The sequence below is a fragment of the Lycium barbarum genome, chromosome 9, assembly GCF_019175385.1.
Source record: "Lycium barbarum isolate Lr01 chromosome 9, ASM1917538v2, whole genome shotgun sequence".
Taxonomy (NCBI): domain Eukaryota; kingdom Viridiplantae; phylum Streptophyta; class Magnoliopsida; order Solanales; family Solanaceae; genus Lycium; species Lycium barbarum.
Window position 1 is genome coordinate 117,639,620 of NC_083345.1, and position 23,142 is coordinate 117,662,761.

Genomic DNA, 23,142 nt, shown 5'->3' on the forward strand with positions numbered 1-23,142 from the left:
GAAAAACTTCTCCGGTATCCGATAGAGGGTTCGATGTGAGACAATATCCCTCATCCATTACCGAGGATAAACTCGACTTAGTCTGGGCTGATTGTGGATAGGACAACCGCTCAGTCCAAGTTTTTGCCCCCGAGCCAGACGAATCAGTCACCGACCATCGGGAGGGCTTCTTATATGTTTATACTTATCCTTTCACCCTCAAGCTCGACCCGCCGGTTAATCCGATCATCTTAGACATGTGTTGGACTTACAACGTAACCTTCGAACAGATTGGTCCGATTGTTTGGAGGGCCGTGGCCTGCCTCCGGCTGTTGGCCAATAATGCAGAAAAGGAATTCACGCTGTCCCATTTAATACGGTTATACTCCCCGAGGTTGTTCCGGGGTGGTGTAATAAAACTCGCAAATCGTAGCCGGAATCTAATTTTCTCAAAAATGGACGAAGACAGAGACCGGGGCTGGTTGGAGCGATATGTCCGGGTGCGGACCTCGGACATTATTCCGGACAACTACATGCCTTTTCCGGAAAGGTGGAATAATAATCGTAAGTCTGAACTCTTTTAATAATTGATTTTGTATGTTTTGTCGAACTTTAGTTCTTCCACCTTCTCACTACTTTTCTTATTTATGTTAGCCGTGGGTTGGATTCCTCCGGTCATCCGGGATCTCAATGAATGGGTTACTGCTCTCCTCAGCCAACATGCCCACGACGATCGGACGTGGGGACACCTGTCACGTGGCCGATGGGTCGCCCAGAACCATGGTAGTACTTTGCTTCTATCCGTATTCATTGCATCTTCTACCCTTCTGTAACATCTTCGATTTTCAGGCTTACCTAAGGGCTCGGTGGATCCAAGGCCGGAGTCAGCAGCTAAACCCGTAACGTCGGCACCCGAGTTTGATTCAGCTGGTGCATCTCGTATCCTTGCTGCCGCCGCCAAGAGAAAAAGGCCCTCGGACAAAGGGCAGAAACCGAAGAAAAGGCGAGGAGCGTCGTTAGAACTTTAAGGGATGAAGCAGAGCCCGAGCTCCTCATTCGGAGGATCAGTGTGGCCCCTTCCGTGCCTCCCATTCCGGAGGAGGGTATCATTGTCCCACTATTTTCTTCAGCCGGGGAAGGACCTTCAGCTCCGGCCTTACACACAGGTGGGGAAGAAATTCATTACCCGATTCCTCTAAGGTCGATTGAATTCGTTGATATTTTAGGTGACGATTCTTCCAAAGAAACCCCCTGCGGCGGACAAAAAGACCCGGGAAGGCAATTACTGCCGAAGCTGGTCAAAAAACGGAGCCGGTCCCCAAGACCGAAGTCCCCACAGATGTTGGTCCGCTGCCCGACTATGAGATTGCCGCACCTTCGGAGATCCATGCCTTTGCCGAAGCTGCTGAGGTCCCTCCGAGTTCTCCAACTCCAGCCTCAAGACCGGATGAGTTTGATGAAATGTTCGCGGACACTCCTCCTACTACCCGCGAAGCTGCTGGTTTCGGACATCTCCCGATCCCTCGAGCCACGAGGGCGGCTAGTCGGACCACCGAGTCCGGTGCCAGGGATAGCCTGGTGCACACCTTTCCGGCCCCAAGTGTGGAACCGAGGAGGACGAGATCGGTTGTGATCACCGTTCCCGAGGATTGCAGCTTCCTTTCTCGCCCGGTGGGTGTGGCAAGCTACTTGAGGCCCCTTGTCTCGGACTCGGACAAGAGAAATATGAACGGGGTCCCTTGGCAGTACCTCATTAACGAGGGTATGCACGCGAGCAATCGGATAAGTTTATCAGCCATCCTTGCATAATTTCATTGAGAATTTCAGTCTCGTTTGTTCAAGTTTTTAACTTGCTTCATTTGCAAAGCGTAGTGCTCGTCAACGAGGCTTTCGTCCGTGCCCAGCAAGAGATGGACGATCTCAAGGGCCAGCTGGTCGCTCAAAGCCGAGAGACGGAGAAATTTCTGCACCTTCTGCGGGTGAAGGAGGATGAGTTAAACCAAGCACTTACTCTTTCCAACCTCCGACCCGAGCTTGACGCAACAAAAGCTGAAAATCGTCAATTAAAGGGTGAGCTGGCCGAGATGGTCGAATATAACCGGCATCTCGAAGCAGACAAGATCGGCCTTAGCCGAGACAACACTTATTTATCCTCAAGGCTTGGTGAGCTTGAAACCACCGTCACTCAACTCCGGAAGGAGCTGGACTCTGTCAAGTCTGATGCTACAAGCATGGCTGAGAGGCATCGGCTGCTCGAATCTGAGAATGCCCGGTACAAAGAGCGTATGAGGGTGCTCGAGGAGAAGGCGGAGAAGAGGGCCCAAATATGTGATGATCTAAAAATCGAGATCCAGGAGACGGTCGATGCTAATGACACTCTCAAGGCCGAGCTCGAGTCATACATTCAAATGCAAAGTGTCCTCGAAGAGGCTCGGGATGTTCTAGTGGCAAGCTAGCCCAGGCCAAGGCCGATTTGGAAGAAGCTCTAAAGAGCGTGGAGGCCGCCGAGGCTCATACTACCATTTCTGCTGAGTATGAAAAATGGAAGTCTCGGAGGATCACCCTTGAGCAAGCCGAGCATGGCTTTGTGGATCTTTCGGCCCTGATTCTCGAGGCTAAAAGAGTCGAGGAGAGGCTAAGGGTGCCCTCGGGGCTGACTCCGACGACTCCGAGCGAACAGTGTCCGAACACTCTGGATCCAGCCATACTGGATAGATTAGGGCCTATACTTAGCCTTTTTTTTGCCTTTATAGGAGTCTCCGATTAAAATCTTTTGTATAAATAGAACATGCATTTTTCTTTACTTTGTTTGAATGTTCGTTATGACTTCTGCCCGAATTGTCGGTCCGTTTTAAGGAGTTATTATTTCTGACTGTGCCTGAACATCGGCTTTTCTCTTCATCCGGTACATTTTGTCCGGGAATTTTATGGAGTTTTTGCCCGTGGGACTTATCTTATGCTTTGTGAATTCGGACGTCTCCGAATCACGATGGGCATTCTTATGGCCGGTATTTTTCAGCTATTTTTTAGGGATGGTATTTCTCGGACACCTTAATCTCAGCCTTAGCTAAATTTTGATGTACAGTCCCCGTTTGTGGGATTAACGACTTTGGCTCGGTTCACTATGACCTTGTTTCCTTTGTCGAATTTCGACCGTAGTGCCCGGAATAGGATATATGAATGAAGTAATGCCGAAATACGGCGATAATCATCGGGGTAAAGTGTTTTAACAGGAAGACATCCGAGATATCGTTATCCAAACTTTTGATAATTTTTGCATTGCAAGTATTTATATACATGAGAATGAATTTTTTCCTTCTGCTTTTGCCGTAGCCAATACTAAATGGACACGATTCATTCTGATCGTTTAGTCCTTACATCAAAACCTAATGCAGAAGGTCTGATTCTTGGTTTTGCCGTAGCAAATACTGAGTGGACACGATTCATTCTGATCGTTTGGTCCTTACATCGAAACCTAATATAAAAGGTCCGGTTTTATTTTGTTGAGCTCCTCCGATTTTCGCTAACCGGGGTAAACTTCGAAGTGGGTATAATAGTCCCCTAGCGCTTATCCGAGCTGCAAGATCAGGTAAGCGCTATTAAGTCCCCATTCGTAGGGTGTGACCCCGAGTTTCCGGGTGTTTGTCCTTGTCTTCGTCGAGTAACACGTTGTACTTGTTGCCTCATTAAAAACCTTGTCGGAAAACCCATTTTGGGACAAAATCGTACTAAGAAAAAGAGTGCAACACGTGTTTTCAGGCCTAGATTCTAACTTTATCAGGTACATGACTTCCTGCAAAAAAGAATGGTTAATAGAAAAACATGGGGGAGTCCATACCTTAGCAGTAGTATATTTTCAGATGAGCCACATTCCAGTTATTGCGCAACTGTTGCCCGTCCATGGATTCCAACTGGTACGATCCTTTGCCCGTTATCTCGGTTATCTTGTACGGTCCTTCCCAGTTCAGACCCAGTTTTCCTTCGTTGGGATTCTTGGTGTTCAAGGTAACTTTTCGAAGCACCAAGTCCCCAACTTGGAAATGACGAAAATTGGCTCTCCGATTGTAGTACCTTTCCATTCTCTGTTTCTGGGCTGCAATACGGACCAACGCATTTTCGCGAAGTTCATTCGTGAGGTCGAGTTTTACGGCCATAGCCTCCTCGTTTGACTCCTCGGTCATATATCTGAACCGGAGAGTCGGTTCACCAACTTCTACGGGAATAAGGGCTTCAGCCTCGTAGACCAACGAGAAAGTTGCTTGATTTCGATGTGGTTCTATAAGCCCACAACACCTCCGATAATATTTCCCTCCAGTGATGCTTTGATGCTTCAAATCTTTTCCTCAGATTTTGGAATATTGTCTTGTTCGTGGATTCCGCCTGTCCGTTCGCACATGGGTGATATGGAATTGATACAATTTTCTTGATCTTCAACCCCTCGAGGAAATCGTTGACTTTGCCGCCCACGAACTGGGGATCGTTATCACAAGTTATCTCGACAGGGATGCCGAAACGACAGATGATGTGGTCCCATATGAAGTCAATGACCTCCTTTTCTCTAATTTTTTCGAAGGCCTGTGCTTCAACCCATTTGGAGAAATAGTCGGTCATAAACAAAATAAATCGGGCTTTACCTGGTGCCCATGGTAATGGACCAATAATATCCATTCCCCACTTCATGAAAGGCCACGGTGACACCACCGAATGCAGCAACTCCCCGGGCTGATGAATCATTAGCGCATGTCTCTGACATCCGTCACATTTTCGGACAAAATTCATTGAATCTTCCTCCATCCGGTTCCAGTAATAACTGGCCCTGATGATCTTTTGGACCAGAGCTTCAGCACCGGAGTGGTTGCCGTAGGTTCCTTCGTGCACCTCTCTCATCACATACTCCGTCTCTCCGGGACCCAAACACTTAGCCAGGGGTCCGAAGAAAGACCGTCGATACAATTGGCTGTCTACCAAGCAGAAATGCGCAGCTTTGGTCCTTAATGACCGTGATTCTTTTAGGTTGTTCGGGAGTTTTCCATCACGCAAGTAGTCGATGTACTTGTTGCGCCAATCCCAAGTTAAACCCATTGTGTTTATTTCGGCATGTCCGTTTTCTATCGTCGTGTTCAACAAGTGCACCGTAGTACCGGGGTTGATTTCTTCCCCTTCGACCGAAGATCCCAAATTCGCCAATGCATCGGCTTCGCTGTTCTGCTCCCTCGGTATATGTTGCGTGGTCCATTCTTTAAACCGGTGTAGTATCACTTGGATTTTTTCCAGATACCTCTGCATCCATTCGTCCTTGACCTCGAAGACGCCTTTCACCTGGTTTACAACCAAGAGCGAATCGCACTTCGGCTCGATTATTTAAGCCCCCATACACCGGGCTAATTCCAAACCTGTAATCATAGCCTTATACTCGGCTTCGTTGTTAGTCAATTTAACAGTTCTAATGGATTGTCGAATGGCATCCCCGGTCGAGGTTCTACGGACGATTCCTAGCCCGGAACCCTTGAGGTTCGAGGCTCCGTCCGTATGTAGCGACCAAATACCCGAGGCTTTCCTCGAGGTTAGCAGAAGTTCTTTCTCAACCTCGGGGACCATAGCCGGGGTGAAATCCTCCACAAAATCGGCCAAGATCTAGGACATGATGGCCGTTCGAGGTTTGTATTCGATATCATATCCGCTAATTTCTACGGCCCATTTAGTTAGTCTACTCGATAATTCCGATTTATGCATGATGTTTTTTAGGGGGTAAGTAGTTACTACACATATCGGATGGCATTGAAAGTAGGGCTTGAGTTTTCTAGAAGCACTTACCAATGCTAATGCCAATTTTTCCAAGTGGGGATAACGAGTCTCCGCATCCCCCAAAGTTCTACTTATATAATAAATAGAGAATTGCGTACCTGATTCTTCTTGGACCAAAACGCCACTTACCGCTACCTCGCAGACAGCAAGGTAGAGAAAACGTTGCTCGTCCGCTTTTGGTGTGTGCAACAGCGGTGGGCTGGACAAGTATCTCTTTAATTCCTGTAAAGCTCTTTGACACTCCGGTGTCCAAACGAAGTCGTTCTTCTTCCTCAGCAAGGAGAAGAAGCGATGACTCTTGTCTGAGGACCTTGCTATGAAACGACTCAACGCCTCTATCCTTCCAGTGAGCCTCTGCACTCCTTTGACGTTATTTACTACCTCGATATCCTCAATGGCCTTGATCTTGTTCGGGTTGATTTCAATCCCTCGGTTTGACACCATGAAACCCAAAAATTTGCCGGACCGGACCCCGAAGGCACATTTTTCCGAGTTGAGCTTCATGTTATACTTGCGGAGTACATCGAAGGTTTCCTGCAAATGTGTTAAATGGTCCTCTGTTTCCAGGGACTTGACCACCATGTCGTCAATATAAACTTCTATTGTTTTCCCTATTTGTTCTTCGAAAATCCCATTAACTAGGCGTTGGTAAGTTGCACCGACATTTTTTAATCCAAAAGGCATGACGTTATAACAGTAAGTCCCATATCGGGTAATGAAGGATGTTTTCTCTTGATCCTCCGGGTGCATCCGAATCTGGTTATACCCGGAGTAGGCATCGAGAAAACTTAACATCTCATGCCCGACCATCGCATCGATCATTCTATCGATGTGAGGCAACGGAAATGAATCCTTCGGGCATGCTTTGTTTAGATCCTTGTAATCAACACACATTCAAAATTTATTACCTTTCTTTGGCACCACTACTACGTTAGCTAGCCAGTCCGGGTACTTTACCTCCCGGATAGAGCCTATTTTGAAAAGCTTTGTTACCTCGTCTTTTACGAAGGCGTGTTTTGCTTCTGCCATGGGCCTTCTCTTCTGCTTCACCGGGGGAAACCTCCCGTCTAAGCTGGGCTTGTGAGTTGTTACTTCTGGTGGTATACCTGTCATATCTATATGGGACCATGCGAAGCAATCTGCATTAGCTCGAAGAAATTCAATTAACTTGTTCCTGAGCTCTGAGGTTAACCCCGTGCCCAGGTATACCTTTCTGTCCGATAAATATTCGAACAAGATGATCTCCTCCAGCTCCTCTACTGTTGACTTGGTTGCATCCGAGTCATCTGGCATGACGAATGATCTGGGTACTCCGAAATCATCCTCTTCATACCCCGGATCTAACCCCGAGTGCTTTGATTGCTATTTGGTGTCCTTTCCCCCGGTTGAATCTTCTTCCTTTTGATCCGATATTTTGGGCTGAGGTGTCACTTCCTCGACCGCGAACATCTCCTTTGCAGCGGGTTGTTCACCTCGGATAGTTTTTATCCCCTCCGGAGTCGGGAATTTTAGTAGTTGATGCAATGTCGACGGCACGACCCTCATGCTATGTATCCAGGGTCTACCCAGTAATGCATTGTACTTCATATCTCCTTCGATTACGTAGAACACCGTTTGCTGGATAGTGCCATCGATGTTTACTGGCAATGAGATCTCCCCCTTTGTGGTTTCGCTCGCCATGTTGAATCCGCTGAGTACCCGGGCTACCGGTACAATTTGATCGAGTAACCTTAGCTGTTCGACCACTCTCCACCGGATGATGTTGGCTGAGCTACCTGGGTTAATCAAAATACGCTTAATTTGAGTTTTAAAAATAAGAATAGAGATTACCAATGCATCATTATGCGGTTGAATGATGCCTTCTGCGTCCTCGTTGCTGAAGGAGTGGAACCCTCGGATATATAATCCCGGCCTTGCTTTTCACGCACAGCAGAAACCTTGGTTCGTTTCATCACCGACCCTCGTGGGGTATCGGTGCCCCCGATTATCATGTTGATTATATGTTGGGGTTCTACTGGCTTGGCCCTTTTATGGGTCTCCCTTTCCTTGTAGTGACCTTTGGCTCTTTCACTCAGCAATTCTCAGAGATGGCCATTCTTCAGTAATCGGGCTACCTCCTCTCTTAACTGGCGACAATCCTCAGTCCTGTGTCCGTGGGTTCCATGATATTCACATATCATGTTCGGGTCCCGTTGGCCCGGGTCCGACCTTAGAGTTCTCGGCCATCTTACATTCGGAATACGGCCAATAGCCAATACGAGGTCCGAGGTGTTGACGTTGAAGTTGTACTCCGATATCCTTGGCGAATCTTTGTTGCCGGCAGAGCTTCCGGCATCGTTCCTGAATGAGAGACCTCGACCGTTCGACGGGCGCTCGACCCATTAATCACCCCGACCAAAGAAATGGCTCGGGCCAACCTTGGATTTCTCCGACCTGAAGCTTGGTTTCTCCGAATGAGAATATGTCTGATACCTTTCCCTCGATGATCTCGCCTCCCGTTCGTAATTTTTCCTTGGTCTCTCAAAACTTTTGTTCATGTTTACTGGCCCCGAGAAACGCTTGAGTTGGTCATCCTCCACCTGAATCTTCGACTCGTATCGGTTATGGACATCTGCCCATTTCACAGCCTCGTATTCCAGTAAGTTTTCCTTTAATTTGAACGAAGTCGTCGAGCTCCGAACATTGAGCCCCTTTATGAAAGCTTGTGCAGCCCATTCCTCCGGAACCGGGGGAAGCTCCATCCATTCCCTTTGGAATCGGTTGACAAATTCACGTAGTAACTCGTCGTCTCTTTGGGCTATACGAAAAATATCCGCCTTCCGAGCCTGCACCTTTTTTGCTCCAACGTGTGCTTTTACAAACGCATCGGTGTGTATTTCAAAAGAAGTGATTGAATTCTCGGGCAGATGGTCATACCAAGTCAATGCTCCTTTTGATAGAGTTTCCCCTAACTTTTTCAGCAACACGGATTCGATTTCATCTTCTTCCATATCATTGCCTTTTATAGCGCAGGTGTTTGAGGTCACGTGCTCGTGAGGGTCCGTTGTGCCGTCATATTTCTGGATATCTAGCATTTTGAACCACTTCGGGATCAATTTCGAAGCCGCACTCGGAGGAAAAGGCCTTTGGATGTACCTCTTCGAATTCGGCCCTTTCAAAATAGGTGGAGCCCCCGGGATTTGATCCACCTAAGAGTTATAAGTTTCAACCCTCTTTTCGATTGAGTCTACTCGTTTTGCCAACGTTTCGAGCATTCTCAGTACCTCGGTGGATGAACCAGCTCCGGTTCTTTCCGACCCTGTGTCCGAGACAAAGTAATTGAATTGTGAGTATTTAAAGGATTAGTGGCCGGCTAGGCGGCATTCTCCTGGTCCACGGTGTTTTTCCGGTTGAGGCCCTCTCTCGAATTAACGGGGTTAGGGTCAGCGGGGTTTGGTAATCCTTGTGGCTCGCTGTCTTCATTTTCGGCCACGATATCGAGGTTGTTGAAGTGACCAGATTGTCCACTGTTAGCCATTTAGTCCGTTTTCGCAGGGAACGGATATTTTCGATTCTGATGGGTAAGAGATGAGTAAGATCAAAGACCACTATTATCCTAGCCCCACGGTGGGCACCAAACTGTTTACCCCAAATTTGGATAATCAATTAAATTTATGAGTGAGGTATAGGATATGTGGTAAAACTTTAATCTATTCTTTGATTGAAAGAAAATGAAATGTAATCGACTATGAATAAAGTAGATGGTAGTTGAAGGTCTGCGCTAAATGTATATGCTAATGTGTTGAATATTGTTTGATTGCAAAAATCTAAAGATGAACACAATAAATCCGGACCAAAATCTGATATTGAGAGAGAGAAAATTCGTATATATCTGCTATTACAAATGTTATAGAGTTCCAGAAGCCAACCCCTAAAAGTAGGATAATGATCCCTATTTATAGTTTTGCCTCATGGGCTTTATACAACATAAGACCCTAAAGAATAAAGAAAAACCCTAAAATGGATAAGGTTGGTCGTACGGTCTGACACCCGTACGATTGGCAGTACAATGTGACAGAACGGTATTGACGCGTGGCAATTGTGTAACGGATCACCCGGACCAACGGCCACGATCAAACGGACCAACAGCCAAGACCAACTCGACTATGGAGAAGCCGGACCAAATGATGCCCTTCCTTTGCTTCGGTTCAAGCACTCCTCTGGTTCAGAAAGAAAGTCTTCGTGCACATGCTTGTCCTTTCTTCCCTCGGTCTCCGGTCTTACCGATTTAACATATATCCGATTTTTACCGTATAAAGAGTCCAGTGAGGTCTATCCCATGTAGAAAATATTTGTTGTGATACATGACAACCACACATGAAGGGTTGATAGATACTTTTGCTTTCTATTATAATATAATATTCCTTTAGCTTATTATACTATACTTTTTCGCTTGTTTTCATTCAGGTAGAAAAAGTGAACAACTGATAGTTGAAGTGTGTTTTGATAAATAGTCCAGGTAAGAAACTCCCAAAATCGTCCAGGTAAGAAACACACATAATAGTTCAAGTAAGAAACTCACAAACAATTTATAGTTCCGGGGTGTTTTTTTACCACTATCTCTCTTCTTTTTTTGGTGAAAAGAGAGATTTATTGATCAACAACAAAACTTTACGTCATTTCTATCCTGCTATTGAGACTAAGACATCCCTTCAGTCTCCAAACTAAGAGACCACTGTCTCTTAATAAAATTAACTATTGTCAAGTAAGGTCCCATGCCGTACAATTGGATGATGGCAAGGACATTTTTAAATAAAAAAATTCCAAGGAGGCATGAATGATTGAGCTTGAAAAATTGAGTAGGGGTATGTTGTTATGAGAGAGAGTGTATGCATTGGTGAATATCAACGTATTATACTGAAATTAAAAAAATTAGTATTTCGATTTTGCTATTATAATATTTTGTACGGTATTTAGTATATATATTTAAAAAAAATTAGTATTCAATATGATATTCAGCATTAAGAAAATACGAAAATACAGAATATCATACCGAAATACTTAATTACACATACAATTCATACATATTGTATCATGATATAAATAATAATAATTTAATTATTCTAAATATAAAGTAATAAAAGGTCCAAAATTCTGAAATCCTTCTGACTAAAAACTTCTTGCCTTAATTACATAGTAAATTTAAACTAGATACTTGCTTACATAGTTGTATACTTGTAACGACCTGTTTGGTCATTATAGTCTTTTCGGCTTTTCCGCCCATTTTTCCTAGCTTGGTTAGTTCTTTTTGACCCGAGGGGACCGTTGACACGCTTCCCAAGGTGTCTAGACTTGATTCGGGCGACCTTTTGTGAAATATGGACTTTAAGCGAAAAAGAATTGACTCAAGTTGACTTTTGGGTAAACAGACCTTTTTCAAAAATTCATCATTTCCGAGAGGTTCGGATGGTCGTTTAGACTTGTGCGTATATCTGGTTCGATTCCCAATGCACTCGGATGCATTTTGGGACTTGGGTTGGCAAGTTGGTAATGAGGTATCGGGGTTGACTCACTCAGCGAGACCTTCATTGGAAATTACGAGACCACGAGTGCGTTCGTAGCGTATTTTTATGTGAGTCTGTATATATGGTATGTGAGCAGATGGCCTCGGGAGTGGTTGGGGATTTCGGTTGAGACTTAGAGAAATTATTGGGTTTTTGGTACCTGGTGTCCGCCGTAGCGGCACCAGTGCCGTCCCAGCGGCACAGCTGTTGCGGTGGGATAACCGTTGGGGCGGCCAAACCCTTTTCTTCCCAGACCGCCCCGACAATCCTAGAGGGCGCTGGGGCGGTGGCGCTGTAGCGGTCCCGATGCCGCTGTGGCGGTATCAGGCCTGTTATTTCATTAAATGTGTATTAATAAGCCCTTAGTCTATCTTTTATTCCCATTACGAAAATTGAGCTCTTGGGGACTGTTTTAGAAGATTATAGGAGAAAACTCTTGGTGGTAAATCTTGCTAATCTCTTTACTAATTCCTTGTTCCTAATCATCATAGATTCCTCTTTTCCTTAGTAGTTCCTTAGTAATGGAAGATTAAAAGTGGATTCTGTTAGATTTTATATCTAGGCTTATTAATGATGAAGTTTATGCAAGATTTTGATGAATCTAAGGTTGTTAATCATATATCTTCTATTATTAACGTTGAATTCTTGAATCAAGGAGTTAGGGTTTATACCAAAATTGGGGGTTTTGTTTGTAATTTGAAATAAGGGGAATCCATGAGTTAAATTAGCAATTAGTTGTTGGGTTATTATCACCTAGTGCTTAATTCCATATTATACTCCGAACTTCCCGTTTTGACCTTGTGGGCCCTGTTTTTCCAAATTCTAGGGTTGGGTTTGACCTAAATTGAATGATAGCAATATTAGTTTCAATCTTCATGATTTCTAATCTAGATTTCGAATATACCTAGACTTCTTTGATATTGAGGCTCAGCGGAAGGGCAAGACTAAAGAGTGATTGTCGGTGTTTGTTGTTCGGTCATCCAAGTAGGTTATGGCTTACCTTTGGTGAGACTTCGTGTAGCGATGCATATATTTAGATGATATTATCAGAGAAAGCATGTAAACCTTGGGGTATGAAGTTGGGTTGGATATTGTCTTAGGTTGGGCCCTATTGCGTGATTGAGGCTAGCCATGTTACACCTTGGAAAATCCCCCGTACATGTACGGTGAATGGGCTAATAGAGAACGTAGCGCATATGATGTTTTGACGAGTAAGAAAGAGTATTAGATGACCCTCAACGAGGTTTCAAAAGCATATAATACAAGGAAAGAAAGTTGCTAAGGAAAGCGAACCATATGTTGTGTATCAGACAAAGAATAACGAGTAACGATTTGGTGGTGGTATAATGATGTCTTACAGAAGTGTAATGATGTCCCTAAGATTGATATTGAGGTGTTAAACAAGTGCCAAGAAGGTTCCATAAGGATCGGAGATCAAACGAGACAACGAGAACGAAAACGGAACCACTGGGCATTATACGGTCCAATCTATGGACCGTATAATTTATACCAGCCGTAGATTTGGTCATATAATTGGCCAAAGAGAGGACCAGCCACTGGAACAAATGTACGCCAGTACATACAGTCCGTATAAGTTGGCTCAGCCAGCTTTTTAATTTAAGTGTAAGGGTCCATTTCCATTTCACCCATTTCATTCCTCACCTCCACAACTCAAGAAAGCTCTAGAATATTCTCCAACCACTTCAACCATAGGAGTATCAAGGAAATCAATGATCAACACCATCAAAATAATGAATCAAAGTCTATGAAACTCAAGTAGAAGTCATCCAAACTAAGAAAAACCAAGAAGGGGAGAGATAGGGTTTTGGTGAAAGAGGAGGAACTTCACTCAAGGCTTGTTCAACCATCATCCAAGGTAATTTCATGACCTTTTCATGTTGTTTAAGGTATTGGAAGTTTGAGACACCCGAATTGTAGAAAAGCATAGCAAATGGGTCATTCAAGAGTGAATAGTGTCATGAGTGAAGGGTAGTTGAGTTGAATCATGGATGTTAGTGTGTTGTGAGTATGAATACATTATAAATGACATGTAAACCATGAGATAAGTGTGATACATGAGAAAAATACGATAGCGAACCCAAAACCATAAATGTAGGAAAAATGAAGAGAAATGGTGGATCATGGTCATTGTACATGAATGATGATTGTTATTTGCTATATTGTGATTATCGTTGTGAGTGTTGGAAGTTGATATGGAATAGGGGAAAAGTAGTATAAACAAAGGAAGTACTGCCCAATTTTCTCTAGAAATAGTAGTGCGTTCTTATGGTTGATTAACTAATGTTTGTACGAATCCTCCTTTGAAGGTAGAGGCGTGACATTGAAGGAGAATAAGCGAGTGCTAGATTGCTTAAACAAGAAAGGTATGTGGGGCTTAACTCTTCTTTCAAAAGGCATGAATCCTCAAGCTTTCTATAATCCTCCTATGAGACGAAGCTTATGAGTCCTTCTATATATCAAATCACCTCTGAGCATGATGACGATGTCAATAAGCTAAAGTATAGAGATTCAAGAAATTGTGACACGATGTCCCTAAAATGCTAATGATGTTACTATTGTTAACACTCGCCTTATGTTTTATTTCCCATCAAGGAGAGGCATGATACTCATAAATGTCCATAATACGATCGGGGGTTCACGACCTTACGTCACCCCGACATAGTGTGGCTGTCTTAAAGCCTAATGTATGCTATAACAATAAGATGATGAACAATTCTAACTTGTAATACGACTATGGAATACATGGGATACTAAGAAATGATAACATGATGCTATGACATGAGATGTATAACGGTAATGTGTTATGATTGATCTTGTGATGAGATGATTCCACCGTGCCTATATAGCCGGGCATGTCACCACTAATGCGGGCTGCGTATGATTCCACCGCGCCTATATGTCCGGGCATGTCACCACTAATGCGGGCTGCTATGTTTCCACCAAGCCTAGAGGGCCGGGCATGATCACCACTAGTGGGCGGCATATGAGGGTTACTCGGACGCGGGTGACGATACAGATGATGATGTGATGATGTATATGATGATGTATGCGATGATGTATGGGGTGTGCTAACATGTATACTATGATTATGTAAAATGTGATATATGTAAGTAATACGATTGCCTATGACACTTGTGCAGGTTATATCTTTGTCTCGGAACCCATGATCTTTCCATTATGCTTGCTTATTTCATTCCTGCCTTACATACTCAGTATAATATTTGTACTTTCGTCCTTTTTCTTTGGACGCTGTGTTCATGCCCACATGTAGACAGGGAGGAGACCTTGCTCCGGATTCTTAGGGGCTGCTAGCTGACTGGAAGCCCTCCATTGTCCCGGAGGTGCCTATGATGATTCTTTGTGTACAATTGTAGATGTCATCTCATAGAGGCTCGTAGATACTCGATGTGGGTCGTGTGGTTTCATGGCAGGGTCATTATGTATATATGTATTATTTTGCTAGCCTAAGGGCTCATGTGTATAAAAGCATTTTGTTTCTAAATGAAAATGGATTCTTTTCTTATAAATGGAGTGTGAATTGGTTAAATGATTGTTAGTTAAGCCTAAGAAGTAGTAATATGAGCGGTGCTCGGTGGTTATCCCCGGGTACCCGTCGCGGCCCCTAGCTGGGTCGTGACAAAAGTGGTATCAGAGCAGTTCGGTCTTAGGAAGTGTCTACGAGTCGTGTCTAGTAGAGTCTTGTTTATGGTGTGTAGCGCGCCACATCAATAAACATGAGGCTACAGGGCATTTAGGAAAAATGACCATCTTTCTTCTTATGAAATCGTGCGATAGAGCCGTGTATAAGATTTTATCCTCCTAATAGTGTGTTATGATTTCAGAATGCCGCCAAAGGGAAAAGCTACAGCTGCCCAGAAGGGCAAGACTACGACAAATAGGCGGGTAGGAAGAGAGCTCCCAATGAACATAGAGGAAGGCGAATCACACAACGAGGCCTTGTCAAATACTTCTTCTACCCTTCCTAATGTGGAAGAGCAAGGAGGAGCCCTAGCTCCAATCCCTCCGCTGGCTATTTCGGGCCAACAAATGACCGAGGCTATTCAGTTATTGACCGAATTGGCTGCCGCACAAGCACAACGAGAAAATGTGGGTTCATGTGACCGGGCAGCAAGTACAAAGGACCGTGATTTTATGAGACTAAATCCCCCGAAATTCTTCGGGTCAAAGCCGGAGGAAGACCCATAAGGTTTTATTGATGAAGTATTAAGAACATTGAAGATTGTCCACGCCTCCGAAATCGAATCAGTGGAGCTGACATCTTATCGACTCGGGGATGTGGCGGTGTTATGGTACAACAATTGAGTATTATCAAGAGGAGAGAATGCACCTCCACCAGTTTGGCAAGAGTTCGTAGGTGCCTTCATTTGTCACTATTTGCCACCCGAGGTCCGCCGAGCTAGAGCGGATAGGTTTCTAAACTTGAGGCAAGGAAACATGAGTGCCCGAGAGTATAGCATGCAGTTCAATTCCTTGGCTAGATATGCTCCGACCATGGTGGCCGACATGGGAGATCGGGTACATAGATTTGTGAGTGATTTGGGACCACATTTATTGAGAGATTGTCTAACGGCCTCCTTGCAAGACGGGATGGACATTTCCCGGATACAAGCCCATGCTCAGACTTTAGAGGGGCGACAACAACAAAAAAGGGGTGATCGCGACAGTGATAGAAGGCAAGGCAAAAAAGCTAGATCTATGGGCACAGGAAGCGATTATAGAGGGGGATCGAGGCAGGCTTATTCTCGATAATCAGGCCAGTCAGCGACTAGTGCACCTCCCCGGTTTGCAGACAGGGGGTTTGATGGCTCTTTTCCATCAGGACTGGGTCAGAGCTCGAGAGCTTCGGGTTCTCAGTTTGGGGGTGATTACAGTCAGAGGAGACCCCCAGTTCCACGATGCAGTCGGTGCCGCAAATTACATTCAGGGTCGTGTCGTCAAAACACCGATGGTTGCTATGTTTGTGGGCAGACGGGGCGTTTGATGCGAGATTGTCCCTCACGGTATGGTAGAGGTGGGGTTCAGCCAACAGGCTTAGCCGCCGGTTCTTCATCAGCACGCCCGACAGGATAAACTACTCAGATGACAGCTGGCCGAGGTAGAGGCCGAGGGGCAGCATCTACTTCAGGTGCCACTCAGCCCCGTGTATATGCTTTGGCCGGACGACAGGATCTCGAGTCCTCTCCGGATGTAGTCACAGGTATATTGTCTATATTCTCCCGTGAGGTGTATGCGTTGGTAGATCTGGGTTCTACATTTTCTTATATTACTCCATATGTTGCCAGTTATGTTGGGGTGTAACCCGAGTTCATTAAACCCTTTGAGGTGCTTACTCCGGTTGGTGAGCCCGTGTTAGCAAGACAAGTATATATAAATTGTGTCATTGTGATATGTAATCGCCAAACCAAAGCCGATTTAATTGAGCTAGAAATGGTAGACTTTGATGTAATAATGAGTATGGACTGGTTGGCTTCATGCTATGTAAATGTTGATTGCCGGACAAAAGTGGTTCGATTCCAATTTTTGGGAGAGCCCGTGCTTGAATGGAAGGGTAATGCAGTATCGCCAAATGCTAGGTTTATTTCCTACCTTAAGGCAAGGAAGATGATAGCCAAGGGTTATATTTATCACTTAGTTCGGGTCCATGACACCGAGGCAAAGCTGCCAACTTTCTAGTCAGTTCCGGTGGTGAATAAATTTCCAGACGTATTCCCAGATGAACTTCCAGGTCTTCCCCCAGAAAGGGAAATTGATTTTGCTATTGATGTATTGTCGGGTACCAAGCCTATTTCTATTCCTCCTTATCGAATGGCTTCGGCAGAATTGAAAGAGCTAAAGGCGCAGTTGAAAGACTTGCTCGAGAAAGGATTCATTAGACACAGTTCATCACCGTGGGGAGCACCGGTCTTGTTTGTGAGAAAGAAAGACGGATCTCTACGAATGTGTATTGATTATAGGCAATTTAACAAGGTGACGTTAAAGAACAGATATCCTCTTCCAAGGATTGATGATTTGTTCAATCAATTACAAGGTGCCAAGTGGTTTTCCAAAATATATTTGAGGTCGGGCTACCATCAGGTGAGAGTTAGAGAAGCGGATATTCCTAAAACAACCTTTAGAACAAGATATGGCCATTATGAATTCCGAGTAATGTCATTCGGGTTGACTAATGCTCCGGCTGTATTTATGAATTTGATGAACAACGTATTCAGGCCCCTCTTAGATCTATTTGTGATAGTATTTATTGATGATATTCTGGTGTATTCTCGCACGGAATCAGAACATGCAGACCATCTGAGAATTGTTCTTGGTATTCTTCGAGCTCGAGAATTACATGCAAAATTTTCAAAGTGCGAGTTTTGACTGAATTCTGTGACATTTTTGGGTCATGTTATTTTCGATGATGGTATTCGAGTCGACACTCAGAAAATCGAAGCGGTGAAGAGTTGGCCTAGGCCTACTACGCCGACAGAAGTTCGTAGTTTCCTGGGTTTGGCAGGATATTATAGAAGATTCGTAGAGGGCTTTTCATCTATTTCAGCCCCATTGACGAAGCTAACCCAAAAGGCAGCTAAATTCCAATGGAATAACGCTTGTGAGTGTAGTTTCCAAGAGTTGAAAAACCGGTTGACCTCAGCTCCGGTCTTAACACTTCCAGAAGGGCTAGATGGCTATGTAGTGTATTGTGACGCTTCGGGTGTCGGATTAGGATGTGTATTGATGCAGCATGGTAAGGTTATTGCATATGCTTCGAGACAATTGCGAAAACATGAAAATAATTATCCGACTCATGATCTCGAATTGGCTGCGGTCATTCATGCCTTAAAAATGTGGAGACATTACTTGTACGGTGTGCACGTTGATATCTATACAGATCACAAGAGCCTCCAGTACATTTTCAAACAAAGGGAGTTGAACTTGCGACAGAGGCGGTGGCTAGAATTATTAAAAGATTTTGATGTTAACATCCTATACCACCCCGGGAAGGCGAATGTAGTAGCCGACGCTCTTAGCCGCCGATCAATGGGCAGTTTATGTGAAATCCCTTCGGAAAGGAAAGAAATGGTTCAAGAACTTCATCGATTGTCTAATCTTGGAGTGCGTATACTTGATTCGGGTGAGGCTGGTATTAGTATCAAAGATTCCACAATTTCATCCTTGGACATGGAAGTGAAGGAATGACAATATGAAGACTCTCAGTTACGTCGTTATAGAGATGCATATCATGGAAAGGAAAAGTCTCCGTTTGAAGTTTCTATGGATGGGATTCTTAGATACCGAGGCAGGTTGTGTGTGCCGAATGTGGCGGGTCTGCGCCGACGAATTTTAGAAGAAGCGCATTGTTCCCGGTATTCTATTCACCCAGGTGCGACCAAAATGTATCATGATCTCAAGATGATGTATTGGTGGGATGGTATGAAGAGAGATATAGCAGAATTCGTAGCACAATGCCCAAATTGCCAACAAGTAAAAGTTGAGCATGAGAAACCGGGAGGCTTATTGCAAGCGATAGAGGTACCTACCTGGAAATGGGACGTGATCAACATGGATTTCATTGTGGGACTACCTCGTTATCGGGGTAAATATGATTCGATATGGGTGATCGTGGATAGGTTGACGAAAGTGGCCCATTTTCTCCCAGTCAAAACCACGTATGCAGCAGAGGATTATGCAAGGTTGTATCTTAAGGAAATTGTGCGAATCCTTGGTATTCCATTGTCTATTATCACAGACAGGGGAGCACAATTTACAGCTAAGTTCTGAAAGTCTTTTCAAGAAGGTTTGAGCATGCAAGTGAAGTTTAGCACGACATTTCATCCACAGACTGATGGCCAGGCCGAGCGTACCATTCAAACCTTAGAAGATATGCTACGAGCATGTGTACTAGACTTCGGCGGTAGTTGGGATGATCATTTTCCATTAATTGAGTTCGCATACAACAACAACTATTATTCTAGTATACAAATGGCTCCGTATGAAGCATTATATGGAAGGAAATATAGATCTCCAATCGGATGGTTCGAGATAGGAGAAGTACAATTAGTGGGCCCTGAATTAATCCAACAAGCAATAGAAAAGGTCAAGGTGATTCGAGACCGGTTGTTGATAGCCCAAAGTCGCCAAAAATCTTATGCGGATAACCGCCGGCGAGACTTGGAATTTCAAATTAATGATTGGGTATTTTTGAAAGTTTCACCAATGAAAGGGGTGGTGAGATTTGGTAAGAAAGGGAAGCTAAGTCCGAGGTACATCGGACCCTACAAAATCATCCGCAAGGTGGGACAGGTAGCCTACGAATTGGATTTACCTTCGGAGCTTGAATCAGTTCATCCAGTCTTTCACATTTCGATGCTCCGCAGGTGTGTTGGTGATCCCGCAAATATTGTCCTGATAGATGAGGTGCAGATAACGGAAAAGTTAACTTATGAAGAGGTGCCCATTGCTATCTTGGATAGGCAAGTGCAGAAGCTCCGAAATAAGGAGGTAGCCTCGGTTAAAGTATTGTGGCGAAACAAAAATTGGGAAGAAATGACTTGGGAGGTAGAAGAGAAGATGAAGTCCAAGTATCCACACTTATTCCAACCCCTGGGAGAGATACAAGATGAAACGCCGACAATGTAAGGTATGTATGCTTAATGTTTCTGTTTTTGGTCATGTGTGACCATAGATATGTTACTATTGTGATGTATCCCTGTGAGGCGATGATATTATGGGTTGTTGTGACATTTTGGTAGTGCCAAGTTACTGGGGAAACTCTGGCGAAATTTTTGTAGAATCCCGAGTGTTTAACATTCGAGGACGAACGTTCCAAAAGGGGGGGAAGAATGTTACACCTTGGAAAATCCCCCGTACATGTACGGTGAATGGGCTAACAGAGGACGTAGTGCATACGATATTTTGACGAGTAAGAAAGAGTAATAGATGACCCTCAACGAGGTTTCAAAAGCATATAATGCAAGGAAAGAAAGTTGCTGAGTAAAGAGAACCATATGTTGTGTATCGGACAAAGAATAACGAGTAACGATTTGGTGGCGGTATAATGATGTCTTAGAGAAGTGTAATGATGTCCCTAAGATTGATATTGAGGTGTTAAACAAGTGCCAAGAAGGTTCCATAAGGATCGGAGATCAAACGAGACAACGAGAACGAAAACAGAACCACTGGGCATTATACGGTCCAATCTACAGACCGTATAATTTATACCAGCCGTAGATTTGGCCGTATAATTGGCCAAAGAGAGGACCAGCCAATGGACCAAATGTACGCCAGTACATACGGTCCGTATAAATAGTACGGACCGTATATTGGTCCGTATAAGTTGGCTCGGCCAGCTTTTTAATTTAAGTGTAAGGGTCCATTTTCATTTCACCCATTTCATTCCTCACCTCCACAACTCAAGAAAGATCTAGAATATTCTCCAACCACTTCAACCATAGGAGTATTAAGGAAATCAATGATCAACACCATCAAAATCATGAATCAAAGTCTATGAAACTCAAATAGAAGTCATCCAAACTAAGAAAAACCAAGAAGGGGATTGTGATGATTGGATTGGTTCGGATATATTTAGACTTGACATAGTTTGGTTTAGATGCTTTACATAGGCGATGACGGGTAATCGGTTGTGATTATATTATCTTATGCTGGTTGGTTTATTTGCTTGTCTGCTTTATCATCTGAATTGTGTTAACAATGCTTAGTCGGCCGATGATGCCTACCAGTACTATTGTTTGTACTGACCTGCAATTGCTGCATTCTTTCATGAATACAAATTACTAGGTCGAATCCATTTCTGTGACCCGTGGCTGATCGACACTTCGGCTTTCTCTCGAGTTTCCAGGGTGAGCATGGCGTCCGCTGACCTTGAAGACGTTCCTATCATATGTCTTACTTTTATTTCAGAGACATAGACATTTATGTATCAGTATTCCAGATTGTACTGTTCTCCTTAGTTGCTCTTGTATTATTCAGACGAGACCCTGGGGGTGTTTATTGTCTTCCGCACTTTCTACTACTTATATATAGATATATCGTGAGACTTAAGTATTTGTTCTATTCCACTGTTTATTTCATTCTTTCTTGTATTTATTCATCGTTGGGTTGAGGGTTCGCTTACCGAGGTAGGAAGGTAAGTGCCCGCACGACCAAAGAAAAATGGGTCGTGACACCAAGTGTCTGAATTGTCAACAAGTGAAAGTCGAGCACCAAAGGCTTGGCAGGTTGGCTCAGATTGTAGACATTCCCATTTGGAAATGGTAGATGATAAACATGGATTTCATAATAGGTTTACCTCGCTCTTTTCGAAAGCATGATTCGATTTGGGTGATTGTAGATCGACTTACCAAGTCAGCTCACTTCTTGCCAGTGAAGACTACAGATTCAACTGAAGATTATGCCAAGTTATATATTCAAGAAATAATCCAATTGCATAGGAATCCTTTGTCCATCATCTCAGACCGTGGTGCTCAGTTTACCGTGAAGTTTTGGAAATCCTTTCAGTGAAGATTGGGCATAAGGGTGAACCTCAGCACAAATTTTCATCCTTAGACAGATAGCTAGGCAGAGCATACTATTCAGACTCTTGAGGACATCTTCAGAGCATCTGTCCTAGATTTCAAAGGTAATTGAGATGACTATTTTCCTTTCATTGAGTTTTGCTTATAATAACGGTTAGCACTCTAGTATCTAGATGGCACCGCTTGAGGCCTTATATGGGCAGAGATGTAGGTCGCCAATTGGTTGGTTTGAGGTTGGTGAAGCAGAGTTGTTAAGGCCAGACTTGGTTTATCAGGCTATGGAGAAAATCAAGTCAATTCAGGAGCGGTTGAAAATGGATCAAAGTCGCCAAAAGTCCTATTCGGACGTGTGGCATAGAGAATTAGAATTCCAACTTGACGATTGGGTGTTTCTGAAAGTTTTTCCTATGAAAGGCGTTATGAGATTTGGAAAGAAAGGGAAGCTTAGTCCCCGCTATATTGGGCCATATAGAATCCTGCGAAGGATCGGGCAAGTGGTTTATGAGTTAGAATTGCCACAAAAGTTGGCTGCTGTACACCCAGTATTTCATGTGTCTATGTTGAAAAAGTTCATGGGAGACCCATCTTTTGTAGTTCCCATAGAGATTACAGGGGTTTAAGATAGCCTTTCTGATGAAGAAATCCCAGTGGCTATTCTGTTGAGAACTAAAGAAATTGCTTCAGTGAAAGTACTATGGACAAATCAGAAAGTTGAAGAGGCTACGTGGCAAGCCTAAGAGGACATGAAGTCCAAATATCCCCATCTCTTTGAAAAGCAAGTAGGAAATATTCAAGGTAACTAACCCTTTCATTCAGATCCTTATAGTATAATCTCCATGTTTTCAGTATTCAGTCAGTGCAGTATTCAGCCAGCTTAGTATTCAATTGGTTCAGTAGACATTCAGTTCAGTAATCATGTAATCATTCAGTTTAGTAAGCATGTGTTCACTTCATTTTAGTGATCATGTGCCTCAGCTAATTAGTTTCATGTATCTTAGTTACAGAGTAAACTCTGCTAAACTTTCGTAGAGTCTCAGAATTAGCGACGATTATAACCAAGACCGTCATTTGAGGACGAACGATCCCATGGGGAGATAATGTTACACTCAATATCTTAGAACTAAGGTTAGACTCGTATCGTTAGAGTTTTAGTGGAAAAACTGAAGGTTTGAACGTTTTGCGAAAATGGTTGACAGGCCTATTTTGGACAGCCATAATTCTGTGATTAGTTGGGAATTTGGGAAAGTACCCTTAATGAA